We start from the raw sequence: 15,731 nt of genomic DNA on the forward strand, positions 1-15,731 counted from the left end.
TTTCATGTTAGCGTGAGGAGGAGTAACATCGCCACTGCTAGTGTTAGAGGCCGGAATTGTTTCCGGGATATCCTCATTGTTGTTTTTGCTAGTGCTAGCGTCGTTTGTATTGGAACCTGTAACTAACCCAGACCTAAGACCAGCCATCTTGTGAAATTGTGAGATTGCAACCGAGAGATTAATCTCCCACTTTGGTCGCCAATCTGTAGATGGGGAAAAACGATTTGCTGGTTTTTAAGGAATTGAGGAGACGTCCATGTGGAGACTCCTTGAACTGAGCGAAATGTTGAACCTCACACAGATGCACTGCAAGAAGGGAGTGCTTTAAGTTCGAGAAATAAATCTGTAGGACTCCGGCCTAAACCAAGAACAATGGTCGTTCCAGAGTCAATTCGGTCACAAGAGAGGATGGGTTGATCTGTAGGAGGGAAGCTGAGAAATGTGCGGGGATCAATGGTGATCTGATATTGTAGGTGTGTTGTGAATTCAGCATAGGAAAGTTCTGAACTATTTAAGTTTACTCAATTGAGAGTGATTTCTCAGATCATAAGTTCGTGTAGACGAAAGATTGTCTGTATGAACTTGTCGAGAAATTCCTTGTCCTTTTCAATCATGATTCAGATGTCTTTTATATTGCTAAGATGAAAACACCATGATCCCATGAAGTGTGACAGTTGCTGGAGTCAGAGAGTGGGGAAGTGGGAAATCATGTCAAAACCAGTTACTCATCGCGCGGAGACTTGGTTAATTTTCCATCCACTACTTTGCTGACTCTTCCAACTAATTGCACGACTTTCTCACATTCTCGTCATGTGTTTAGACACACGTGTCGTAGATCGCCAGATCAAAACCCTAGTTAATATCCCCCCATGTGACACGATTGATGTCTCGTGATTGTGGAGTCAGTTGCTGACTTTATGGGACGATGAGTCCTTGTATTGCTGAGTTGAACATAATTTGCAAATGTTCTGAGATGATTGAATATGCCTCCTGAGGCAAAATATCATTGTCATATTGATAACCTGAGCAAATCGTATTTTTTGAATTGTTTAATATTGATAGTTGAATCAATATTCTTTAATCTGAGCAAATATTGCCGGTTTGAGCAAATATTACTAGTCTGAGCAAATATTGCTCGTTTGATGAATTGTTGGTTGCAGGACCAAATAAAATATTAATTTAAGATACTGACTGCTGGGCCGAGTATAATAAATAAAAGTGTTGATCATGGGATCAACATAAAATTATCAGTATTTGAATCTGCTCAGAATTATGTTTTGCAGAGCTCTGGATTCAAAACCCTAATTTTAATGAATTGATGATTTATTGAAAATCAACCGCAGAGCAAAGCAGAGACCGGCTACATGGAATGATGCGTCCACCATGTAATGCCCAGACACTCGAACGAGCAAAATACCAAAGTCTCTTGGACCAGTTGGTGAAAGAATGATTAAATGTTGGTTTAATCATTTGTTAAAATAATGCTCGTGTGAGCGACAGGTAGTAAAACCTAGCTATGAAAAGATGAGGGACCGACCAAGAGGTCATGAGACCGGCCTTTGGTGGTCGTGGGACCAATTGATGGTCATTTGAGCAAACCCTCAATTTTTTGAAAAGAGTTTGGACCTAATACGGGCAATTGAGCAAATTAGGTCAAAATAACTAAAACATGTGGGATCGGCCATTTGCAAGTCTTAGGGCCACCCTTGGTCGGTCAAGGGGATATGCCTGTGTCGCCACGGCGTTCGTGTCTCAGTCCTGAGAGTTTTGATATTTTCCTGTGTGCGTTTGAGCAACATTTTGAGAAAATTTGCAGAATCCAGGGTTTTGCTGAAACTAGGAAAAATTCATGAGATGATGAAAAATAATAATAAAATTGGGAATGATGGAGTGTGGGACCGGCAATGGACAGGGCATGGCCTCCGGCCAACGGGCCCGGTCCCAGAGAACTCTTCCCAATTTTATGTATTTTCTCTGAATTGAGGGAAATTTCATGAAACTGAAGAGTTTTATGAAATTAGGGAACTTCCATGAGATTATGGAAATAAAACAATAATAAAATAGGGAATGATGGAGTGTGGGGCCGGAAATGGCCAGGGCATGGTTGGCCGGCCAACGGGTACGGTCCCAGAGCACTCTTCCCAATTTTATGTAATTTTCATGATTTTAGGGAATTTTCATAAAATCAAGAGTTTTGTTGAAACCAAGGTATTTTGTTGAAATCAGAAATTTTTCATGGAATGAGGAAAACAAAACAAATAATAATAATAAAATAAGGGACGTGTGGGACCGGCTAGGCATGAACGGCCGGCTAGGGTCTGATCCCACGGTTTTCCTAATTTTATAATATATTTTCATGGGTTTAGAAAAAAATCATGAAATCAGGGAATTTTCATATGATGAGGGAAATAATAAAATAATAAGGAACCGTGAGGTGTGGGACCGGTCACGGCTAGGGCATGGCCGGCCGGCTAGTGGGCTTGGTCCCGCGATGGGACTGGGAGTTTCCTTGAAACGAAGGAGATTTGCTCAAATCAGAGGATTTTCATGAGATCAGGGAAAAATAATAAAATATGATAAAATATAAAATTTGGCGTGGGACTGGTCACGGCGTGACTGGCCGGCTGGTGAGCCCAGTCCCCTGGCGCCTTTGTTAATATTTTATTATTATTATTTCTCTTCCTATTTTGCATAGGTTCATCGTTCCTTCGTGCTCTGAAATGCTCGTTTGTGCATTCAAATGCTGGTCTGTGCATTATTGTTAAGTACACTTGCACCATTTTAGTCAGGGGTTAGTCGATGCTCAGATGCCCGTACGTTGAATATTTATTACTAACCCATGGAACTCTGCTGGGAAGAACCATAAATTGAAGTAACGAAATATTCAACGAATCGTAGAATATAGCTGCATATTCAGTTAAGATCAGAGATAATTAATTGATGGCTCTCTACTAGCAGGCATGCTGTCTAGGAGCATTAATTATCTGAGAGTTGAGCAATATGAACTTGCTGGAGTGTCATACTTCTCCTATGTAGTCAGGGAAAACCTGGTTGCATCCTGAAGACGTTGTTGCTCTATACTAGCAGGCATGCTGTCTAGGAGCCGCCCAATCTTTCGATTCTATATAGAAATAATTACTGAAATTGCTCAGTATTCATGAAATGTGTCGTGGCCTCAGCTGAGATACTACACATCTACATATACTCTGAGAGACAGCCTTCTCAGTCAGAGATTTATGGCATGAGCTTTCTTGCTTTAATGAGAGACATGAGTCTCAATACTCATCCGATTGCCGGATCCGGAATATGTATAATTATGGTTTTATGATTTTACCCTTGTAGAAAATCCACCACTACACTCTTTAATATGAAATGACCATTTTACCCTTCATCTAAAATAACAAAGATCTTCTTCTTCCGATGTGCGAATGACACGTTCGAGTAGTCCATTCCGCACAACTTTTCGAGACCTATTCAACAGTACTAGTTTCGTATCTAGATCGTTGTTATATTAATTACTATTAATTAAGATCAATATTAATTAATCGAGTAAATAGCTGCAAATTGTCTCTTGACTAGTCTAATAGCGTTGACGAGCTTGAGGTTCCTTATATTCTCCCCACCTTATATCATTTTCGTCCTCGAAAATCAAACCATACTTGTGTTCTTCAAAACTCCCCACCGTATAGAGAAATGCTATCTCTCGACTATCTCCAAGTACTGCTCGTACTTACAAACGCGCGAAAATCCACTAATTTTAAAAGAGTTCAAAGTAACATGAAATGAAACACGAAATCTAAATGGCTTTCTACCACTATGGTCTAAAATTTGTGGCTCTGGGTTCAGTACATTAATTTCTATTTCAATAGATTACTGGTTCTAAGTACATTATATAAGATGCTCTATAATAAAGTTTCTATATGATGTTCAGGGTCTATCAAATATACTAGTCTCACTATTCTTCTAGTATTGGATTGCATATGCGTTAATAATTTTAGACTAAGTATTCTCTAATGTCATATAAACTAGTTGGTTTACCCTACAATATTTACTTCATAAACGTACACATAGTCAAACAAACAAATCAATCAATCAAAAAAATATTTTAGTTATTGCTAGCTTTTAGTGATTAAGATTGATCTCACAACCCAACCCGGTTCTAAACTAATCTACTTCACCCATCTGATACTAACTATCATCTATTGTTGCCCATGTAAGATCTAATAGTGAGCTCTGATACCAACTTGTGACACCCCAATATAATCACCTGCTTAGCTAACATGATTATAACCTAATAAAAGCATCAAACCTATACTATCGATCTTAAGAAACTCAGATACATAAGCTAAATCCAAAGACAAACCAATACACTCTTATATTGTATAAATAAAGAACTCTCTTATGATATGAATATATTAATGTGTTCTTTTACAGAGTAAATAAAGAATAAAGATATATAAAAGATTCATAAACGTTCTTACTCTGCTAAATCTTCGAACTGCGAAACGAATATCTTCATGCGCGCCTTCTCTTCAGAAAACTGAAAACTGAAGTGGGAACAATGAGCACATCAACCCAAAAGGGCTCTCAATGGAAACATATAACTCTCATGTAATCACCAACATGCATCACAGTTCTAACAAAGAAAAACGATAAACATCTTTTACACGCAACATAGAGCAGAAGATTGCTTCAAAACACCTCCCCAGATATTACGTCCATAGTGGCAATATCCGTGAAAGATCCATCACCGGATGGATCTACGAGAAACGAGTTTAACAACCTAAACATATGTTATCCCAACCTCGTCTCACTCAATAGAGAAGATGATGCTAGGAATAACTTCAGTCTCAAATGATAGCATGAATCCAGGTACCGTAAGATATTATCGTGGAATGCGTACACCTCATAAATCCCAATGCCACCATCTAAGTCTAGAATATAATATGGTTTTGATTACTATGATCTGACCCCGCACAACAGGTTCACAAAAGGCCCAATCATTATTCGTAGGCCGAAGTCTCCAAATAATGACCATATCCAGTCATGAACCTGGAATTTCTTCCTAAGTCAAGGTCATAGTAACCCAGTCATACTACTAAGACTGCACAAACAAGTATAATATGTACATGAGTGACTTCCCCAAATAAAATAGTATATATAATAATCAACCAGGGTAAAGTCGGACTACTAGGTAATAATCAACCGGGGTAAAGCCGGACTACTATCTTAAGACAATAAAATGTAATAATAATCAACCGGGGTAAAGCCGGACTACTAGGTAATATTCGAACAACGTAGCATTGCCCTACTAAGACTTAACCAATATCTATGGGAAATCACGAACACTCTTCGCGGGGAAACCACACATCGCATATTACACAACATACCCATTGAGTTACAAACAATATGCTTACAGAAAATTAATGACTCATCATGCTCGCAGATAAAGTAAACTTAATGATTACAAGAAGGTTAGAGAGTCCCCACCTGATTAGATGACAAGCCACGCCTACCTCGAGATCCACAACCCACTAGTTTATCATTTAATTCGATCGTTGTTAATAAAGAGTAATTGTTAATCACACAAGGACTCTAAGAAATTATCCAAAAGGATCACACAAGGCTCATAACATAATCTCATACAATTCTCTAGTTATAGGCTAATTGAACTAACTAATGGCTCTAAGCCCATTTATGGTTCTACACATTTTCATTATCTAACTTTCGCATACAAAGATTTACTAATCCAATTAGGTTGGTTCTATAGTCCATTAGATATGTCTTATGAGTATCTACAACTCTGTAGAAGGAACCAAATGTCAATTCAGACCAGAAGAGGTCCAAAATGTCTAATTAAGAAAACTGGCCCTAAGCCCAAGCCCACTACTCTGGCCCATTAATCTAAGGCCTGGTCCATCTGTGTCAACAAACGGTCAGTAACAGTCGATCTAACATTCAACGGGTCTCTAACGGTCAACGTCCAAGTTCAGGTCAAAGTCAACGATCTACTGGTCTGGTCACTGAGTCAAACCGATTCAACTCAGGTTAACAGGGTCAACTCGACTCAGCTAGATTAACTGAGTCAGCTAAACAAAACTGAATCAGACTGAATAAGCTCAGTCAGACAAGTTAAAGGTTCTTCTCACACAACTGCACTCTAACTCTACAAGCTAACTCAAGTTCAACTTCAATCTAATAATGCATTAATTCAATCATTCAAATAAACTTCAAATCTCAATTACAATTACAAATTATGCCTACCTGCAATTCCAGTAGTTGCAAGATTTTCAACACACTAACTTTTCTTCATCCTACTAAACTCATTCTCAGATACACCTTCCCTGCCTGCAACTCTCAAACACACAAACAACAGCACTAACTGCAGGCTCACTCCAACTATAAGCCAACTCTTGGCATTCAACTTCACTACCACCTTCAATCCAGTAACAATCCTAAACACTAACAACAGAACCACTTCTACACATTCAAACAATCACCACATCCACCTTAACCAGTTCAGAACCACCAGTTCAATTCCACCAACATATCTGAATACCTGAAATCTCCAACCCAAACTCATCCTTCAGCCAACCTATAACCATTAACACCTTTGCCACAAGAAACCTAATTCAAACACTTCAACAGCAACACATAAAGCTTATCAACACAGTTAATTGAGTAACAATCAACTATATCACCTATCACCTGCCTCAATATTAATCCCTAAATCACCCAAACCAATTCATAACACTTGCAATTGACACTATCTCTAGCCAAAAATCTTCATCTGAGTTTCTCTTACTTCATCCAACTAGGATACTTGTTCTCATATTCATAGCATATCCACAAATTCAACAACAGAAATTGTATAACTTAACTAAAACCACATAGAAGAACAATTATCTCGATTTAACTTTGTTCAAGTAGTTCAAATTACCTCCCTTGTATTTTTATTCAATTCCATAATCCATCTCAAGACCCTTCACAGTCTTCAGTTCAATTCCACCATCACCAGCCAATCTTCATCACTATATTCCACTCCCAGAAACCATAAATCATTCTCATCTTTACCCTTTACAACCCAAAATCATGAAGCCTAAATTCCAAATCCACTAAGAACCCTAATTTCTGATACTAGTGATTCTTCTACTGTATCCCCTATTTCATGTCAGACCCATCTATAATCATTCACCTGCGACTCTAATTTCATCTTTTAATCCTTCTTTGAATTCACCCTTACAAACTCTAATTATAAATTTCTCGAACTATATGCATCTTTGTAATCAATTATTCAAATCAGTGATATAATCACCTTCTTCGTGTTCTATTCTTAAAACCCAACTTTAATCACTTAATCCCATAATCAATTTCTCATGAATCCTCTGTAACATCAACTCACAGAAACCCTAACTTCAGTTCTCATCAATCCATCATTTCTTCTTCATCCAACGATAAACCAACTTCAACACCATAACCGGTAATCATACCCCGAATGTTTTCCCCTAAATATATCTTCAATTTTACAGTCTCAAAAACATTTTCAGAATCGCCAGAGGCGAAGAACCGAAAGAGAAGAAGAAGAAGAAGAAGAAGAAGAAGAAAGAAAAGAAAATGAAAGAGAAATAGTAAGTCCTTGATCTTATCGAATTGCTTTTGAGTTATCTACATAGGTTGCCTTGAGAAGAAAATTCGGTTGCCTTGATAACTCTTTAATATGAAATGACCATTTTACCCTTCATCTAAAATAACAAATATCTTCTTCTTCCGATGTCTGAATGACACGTTCGAGTAGTCCATTCCGCACAACTTTTCGAGACCTATTCAAAAATACTAGTTTCGTATCTAGATCGTTGTTAGATTAATTACTATTAATTAAGATCTATATTAACTAATCGAGTAAATAGCTGCAAATTGTCTCTTGACTAGTCTAATAGCGTTGACGAGCTTGAGGTTCCTTACATTCTCCCCACCTTATATTATTTTCGTCCTCGAAAATCAAACCATACTTGTGGTCTTCAAAACTCCCCACCGTATAGAGAAATGCTATCTCTCGACTATCTCCAAGTACTGCTCGTACTTACAAACGCGCGAAAGTCAATTAATTTTAAACGAGTTCAAAGTAACATGAAATGAAACACGAAATCTAAATGGCTTTCTACCACTAAGGTCTAAAATTTGTGGCTCTGGGTTCAGTACACTAATTTCTATTTCAATAGATTACCGGTTCTAATTACATTATATAAGATGCTCTATAATAAAGTTTCTATATGATATTCAGGATCTATCAAATATACTAGTCTCACTATTCTTATAGTATTGGATTGCCTATGCGTTCATAATTTTAGACTAATTATTCTCTAATCTCATATAAAGTAGTTGGTTTACCCTACAATTTTTACTTCATAAACGTATACATAGTCGAACAAACAAATCAATCAATCAAATAAATCTTTTAGTTATTGCTATCTTTTAGTGATTAAGATTTATCTCACAACCCAACTTGGTTCTAAACTAATCTACTTCACCCATCTGATACTAACTATCATCTATTGTTGCCCATGTAAGATCTAATAGTGAGCTCTGATACCAACTTGTGACACCCCAATCTAATCACCTTCTTAGCTAATAGGATTATAACCTAATAAAAGCATCAAGCCTATACTACCGATCTTAAGAAACTCAGTTACATAAGCTAAATCCAAAGACAAACCCATACACTCTTACATTGTATAAATGAAGAACACTCTTATGATATGAATATATTAATGTGTTGTTTTACAGAGTAAATAAAGAATAGAGATATATAAAAGATTCATAAACGCTCTTAATCTGCTAAATCTTCAAACTACGAAACGAATATCTTCATGTGCGCCTTCTCTTCTGAAAACTGAAAACTGAAGTGGGAACGAGTGAGCACATCATCCCAAAGGGGTTCTCAATGGAAACATATAACTCTCATGTAATCACCAACATGCATCACAGTTCTAACAAAGAAAAACGATAAACATCTTTTACACGCAACATAGAGTAGAAGATTGCTTCAACACACCTCCCCAGATATTACGTCCATAGTTGCAATATCCGTGAAAGATCCACCACCGTATGGATCTACGAGAAACGAGTTTAACAACCTAAACATATGTTATCCCAACCTCGTCTCACTCAATGGAGAAGATGATGCTAGGAATAACTCCAGTCTCAAATGATAACATGAATCCAGGTACCGTAAGATATTATCGTGAAATGAGTACCTCATAAATCCCAATGCCACCATCTAAGTCTAGAATATAATATGGTTTTGATTACTATGATATAACCCCACACAGCAGGTTCACAAAAGGCTCAATCATTATTAGTAGGCCGAAGTCTCCAAATAATGACCATATCCAGTCATGAACCTAGAATTTCTTCCTAAGTCAAGGTCATAGTAACCCAGTCATACTACTAAGACTGCACAAACAAGTATAATATGTACATGAGTGACTTCCCCAAATAAAATAGTATATATAATAATCAACCGGGGTAAACCCGGATTACTAGGTAATAATCAACCGGGGTAAAGCCGGACTACTATCTTAAGACAATAAAATGTAATAATATTCAACCGGGGTAAAGCCAGACTACTAGGTAATATTCGAACAACGTAGCATTCCGTACTAAGACTTAGCCAAGAGCTATGGGGAATCACATACACTCTTCGCGGGGAAACCACACATCGCATATTACACAACATACCCATTGAGTTACAAAAAATATGCTTACAGAAAATTAAAGACTTATCATGCTCGCAGATAAAGTAAACTTAATGATTACAAGAAGGTTACAGAGTCCCCACCTGATTAGATGACAAGCCACGCCTACCTCGAGATCCACAATCCACTAGTTCATCCTTTAATTCTATCGTTATTAATAAAGAGTAATTGTTAATCACACAAGGACTCTAAGAGATTATCCAAAAGGCTCACACAAAGCTCATAAAATAATCCCATACAATTCTCTAGTTATAGGCTAAGTGAACTAACTAATGGCTTTAAGCTCATTTATGGTTCTACACCTTTTCATTATCTAACTTTCGCATACAAAGATTTACTAATCCAATTAGGTTGGTTCTATAGTCCATTAGATATGTCTTATGAGTATCTACAACTCTGTAGAAGGAACCAAATGTTAATTCAGACGACAAGAGTCCAAAATGTCTAATTAAGAAAACTGGCCCTAAACTCAAGCCCACTACTCTGGCCCATTAATCTAAGGCCTGGTCCATCTGAGTCAACAAACGGTCAGTAACAGTCGATCCAACAGTCAACGGGTCTCTAACGGTCAATGTCTAAGTCCAGGTCAAAGTCAACGATCTACTGGTCTGGTCACTGAGTCAAACCGATTCAACTCAGGTTAACAGGGTCAACTCTACTCAGTCAGATTAAATGAGTCAGCTAAACAAAACTGAATCAGACTGAATAAGCTCAGTCAGACAGGTTAAAGGTTCTTCTCACACAACTGCACTCTAACTCTACAAGCTAACTCAAGTTCAACTTCAATCTAATAATGCATTAATTCAATCATTCAAATAAACTTCAAATCTCAATTACAATTACAAATTATGCCTACCTGCAATTGCAGTAGTAGCAAGCTTCTCAACACTCTAACTTTTCTTCATCCTAATAAACTCATTCTCAGATACACCTTCCCTACCTGCAACTCCCAAGCACACAAACAACAACACTAACTGCAGGCTCACTCTATTATAAACCAACTCCTGGCATTCAACTTCACTACCACCTTCAATACAGTAACAATCCTAAACACTAACAACAGAACCACTTCTACACATTCAAACAATCACCAGTTCAATACCACCAACATATCTAAATACCTGATATCTCCAACCCAAACTCATCTTTCAGCCAAACCTATAACCATTAACACCGTTTCCATAACAAACCTAATTCAAACACTTCAACATCAACATATAAAGCTTATCAACACAATTAATTGAGTAACAATCAACTATATCACCTATCACCTGCCTCAATATTAATCCCTAAATCACCCAAACCAATTCATAACACTTGCAATTGACACTATCTCTAGCCAAAACTCTTCATCTGAGTTTCTCTTACTTCATCCAACTAGGATACTTGTTCTCATATTCATAGCATATCAACAAATTCAACAACAGAAATTGTTTAACTTAACTAAAACCACATAGAAGAACAATTATCTCGATTTAACTTTGTTAAAGTAGTTCAAATTACCTCCCTTGTGTTTTGATTCAATTCCATAATCCATCTCAAGACCCTTCACAGTCTTCAGTTCAATTCCTCCATCACCAGCCAATCTTCATCACTATCTTCCACTCCCAGAAACCATAAATCATTCTCATCTTTACCCTTTACAACCCAAACTCATGAACCCTAAATTCCAAATCCACTAAGAACCCTAATTTCTGATACTAGTGATTCTTCTACTGTATCCCCTATTTCATGTCAGGCCCATCTATAATGATTCACCTGCGACTCTAATTTCATCTTTTAATCCTTCTTTGAATTCAGTCTTACAAACTCTAATTATAAATTTCTCGAACCATATGCATCTCTGTAATTAAATCTTCAAATCAGTTATATAATCATCTTCTTCATGTTCTATTCTTAAAACCCAACTTTAATCACTTAATCCCATACTCAATTTCTCATGAATCCTCTGTAACATCAAATCACAGAAACCCTAACTTCAGTTCTCATCATCCATCATTTCTTCTTCATCCAATGATAAACCAACTTCAACACCATCACCGGTAACATCCCCGAAATGTTTTCCCCTAAATCTCTCTTCAATTTTACAGTCTCAAAAACATTTTCAGAATCGCCAGAGGCGAATAACCGAAAGAGAAAGAAGAAGAATAAGAAATAAAAGAAAATGAAAGAGAAGTAGAAAGTCCTTGATCTTATCGAATTGCTTTTGAGTTATCCACATAGGGTGCCCTGAGAACAAAATCCAGTTGCCTTAATAACTCTTTAATATGAAATGACCATTTTACCTTTCGTCCGATGTCCGAATGACACGTTCGAGTAGTCCATTCCACACAACTTTTCGAGACCTATTCAACGATACTAGTTTCGTATCTAGATCGTTGTTAGATTAATTACTATTAATTAAGATCTATATTAACTAATCGAGTAAATAGCTGCAAATCGTCTCTTGAATAGTCTAATAGCGTTGACGAGCTTGAGGTTCCTTACATCTCGCTCCCTCGGAGGGACTTTGCAATGGAACGAGGTTGTTAGTAACGCACTGCGGGAAGCATCTTATACAAGCAAAAATTCTGACGGGAAAAAAGAGCAAGATCGGAAGAAAAAAAAAGTGATATTGCCTAGGACATCATTCCAGCCCAATATTTCAGAGTTGAACATAAATATGCTGAGACGGCAGTTTCCGATTCGGTTGGCGTATGCAATGACGATCAACAAATCTCAAGGACAGTCGGTGCAACATGTTGGCATTGACTTGAAGACACCTGTGTTTTGTCACTGTTGATGGTGGTTTTTAGCTTAGGATTAAAATCGTAACACCTTACATCTGGCATGACGTCACTATGACCACTAGTGAATTTATTGAATCATTCAACATGCCTACGTAAGAATTACCAGGGTACCTTTTTTTATATACATGTGTCATGTTCCACGGCAGAACCCTTAGTATTGACCGACATCATCTTCCTTCATACCAAACCCTAATTCTCACGCCACCGTGCCAATGACAAACCATGCCATCCACGTCTCCGCTCCAAGGCATGCCAACCATGCCAGCCGCACCACCGTGCCGATGGCAAACCATGTCATCCACGTCTCCGCGCCAAGGCATGCCAACCATGCCAGTCGCACCACCGAGCCAATCGAAAACCATGCCCGCCACGTCTCCGTGCCAAGGCATGCCAACCATGCCATCCGCGCCACCGTGCCAATGGCAAACCATGCCAATCACGTCTTCGCGCCAAGGCATGCAAACCATGCCAGCCGCACCACATGTGTCAATGGCATGTCGTTCCAGCCACATCTTCGCGCCAAGGCATGCCAGCCGCACCACATGTGCCAATGGCATGCCGTGCCAGCCACATCTCCGCGCCAAGGCATGCCAACCATGCCAGCCGCACCACATGTGCCAATGGCATGCCGTGCAACGTCTCCGCGCCAAGGCATGCCAACAATGCCAGCCGCACCACATGTGCCAATGGCATGCCGTGCAACGTCTCCGCGCCAAGGCATGCCAACCATGCCAGCCGCTCCACCGTGCCAATGGCAAACCATGCCATCCACGTCTCCATGCCAAAGCCATGCACGATGCTGGGCTGCCAAAACGAAGGGTAGCAACAATCAACGGCCACCCTTCCATCTGAGATGCAGATCTCAGCCGTCCAAGTTCGCCACCTAACGCATGGCAACTTGCGGCACAAATCCAAACATCACGGTTTATGCAAACCCTAATTTTGGTCGCGCCTAACACATGCCAAAGCCATGCACGACGCTGGCTGCCAAAACGAAGGGTTGCAACAATCAACGACCACCCTTTCATCTGATATGCAGATCTCAGCCGTCCAAGTTCGCCACCTAACGCATGGAAACTTGCGGCCCGAAGCAAAACATCACGGTTTATGCAAACCCTAATTTTGGCCGCTCCTAACACATGCCAAATCCATGCACGACGCTGGCTGCCAAAACGAAGGGTTGCAACAATCAACAACCACCCTTCCATCTGAGATGCAGATCTCAACCGTCTAAGTTCGCCACATAACGCATGGAAACTTGCGGCCCAAAGCCAAACATCACGGTTTATGCAAACCCTAATTTTGGCCGCGCCTAACACATGTCAAAGCCATGCACGACGCTGGCTGCCAAAACGAAGGGTTGCAACAATCAATGGCCACCCTTCCATCTGAGATGCAGATCTCAGCCATCCAAGTTCGCTACCTAACGCATGGAAACTTGCGGCCCAAAGCCAAACATCACGGTTTATGCAAACCCTAATTTTGGTCGCGCCTAACACAAGGCAAAGCCATGCATGACGCTGGCTGCCAAAACGAAGGGTTGCAACAATCAACGGCCACCCTTCCATCTGAGATGCAGATCTCATCCATCCAAGTTCGCCACCTAACGCATGGCAACTTGCGACCCAAAGCCAAACATCACGGTTTATGCAAACCCTAATTTTGGTCGCGCCTAACACATGCCAAAGCTATGCACGACGCTGGCTGCCAAAACGGAGGGTTGCAACAATCAACGGCTACCCTTCCATCTGAGATGCGGATCTCAGCCGTCCAAGTTCGCCACCTAACGCATGGAAACTTCCGGCCTAAGCCCAAACATCACGGTTTTTCCAAAACCCTAATTTTGGTCGCGCCTAAATTACGCCATGCCGGCCCTACCACATGCCGCTAGCTGCCAAAAGAAGGGTTGCAACAATCAACGACCACCCTTCCTCCTGAGATGCAGATCTCATCCATACAAACCTGCCACCAAACGACTCGTGGCAATGTCTTGACTGCGATGCTAACTCTATGGTAACGGCACCAACCTGGCTACGATGCTTACTCTCTGGTCACGGCACCAACCTGGCTACGATGCCTACTCTCTGGTCACGGCACCAACCTGGCTACGATGCCTATTCTTTGGTCACGATACCAATGTGGCTACAAACTCCAAATCCTTTGGCCACGCCACACGTAGCAACATGCTACACGTTTTCTACAGAAACACTCGAGACATTAAAACATGTCACAAACTGGGTGATGCTCATCAGGGTATAGGTTTGGCAGTTTACAGCGTGCGGCGTACACTACGCCCGTTACAAGACAGTATCATAAGAATGAGGCGGTTAGTAAATATAGGGAGTAATGGTGAAACGCTTTCCTTCATTATGGAACATCAATTCCATGCGTTACCGGGTATCACCTCCTCCCATTTACTCATCCGTTTCTATTTCTTACGAGACCAGAGTACGTTTCACTTCGACTTGTATAAATAGGTCTTATCTATTTCCACCGAACAACAAGTTTTGGTCAGGAACATACAACACTCAAAAATCACTTGTTAGCTTTCCCATCTGTTAGCTTTCACTTTCTGATACAAGTCATACAACTACTCTTACAGAATCAACTATTCTGGTCTCAACACTCTCTTTGCTTCCCTCCCCAAAAACGAACCCTTCTCCTTCACTTTGTGACCGAAGCAAGTATGGAACGGCCATTTCTTGGTTTAGGCCGGATTTTTACAGATTGATCTCTCGAATCTAAAGTACTCCCTTGCAGTACATTGTTTAGGGTTTAAGCTCGTTTCTCACCCACAACACACGAAATTACCGAAACCAGCAGAAACGGTTTTCACCCTCAAACAATTGGCGACCACAGTGGGAGATTAATCTCTCGGTTACAATATCAATTTCCAATTATCGATCTCATACTTCGACCTGGACATCAAGGCGGTAGAAGCAAACGATCCACTCAGGGATCGACGACTCAGTTACCGAACGGCCTGATTACCAGTCATGACACGGCAAGGGATGACTGGGGACTTCCCAGAGGTTAGAAGCAAACGATCCGACTAGGGATCGACGACTCGGTTATCAGGTGGCTCAGGAACGACTGTGGACTTTCCACGATCACGGCGGCGTTTCCCACAAAACTCGGACTTGCACCTGGAAGATTCATTTTCCGTTGGGAGATCCGAAAAACCGAG

Source organism: Papaver somniferum, chromosome 5 (genome assembly GCF_003573695.1).
Source record: "Papaver somniferum cultivar HN1 chromosome 5, ASM357369v1, whole genome shotgun sequence".
NCBI lineage: Eukaryota > Viridiplantae > Streptophyta > Magnoliopsida > Ranunculales > Papaveraceae > Papaver > Papaver somniferum.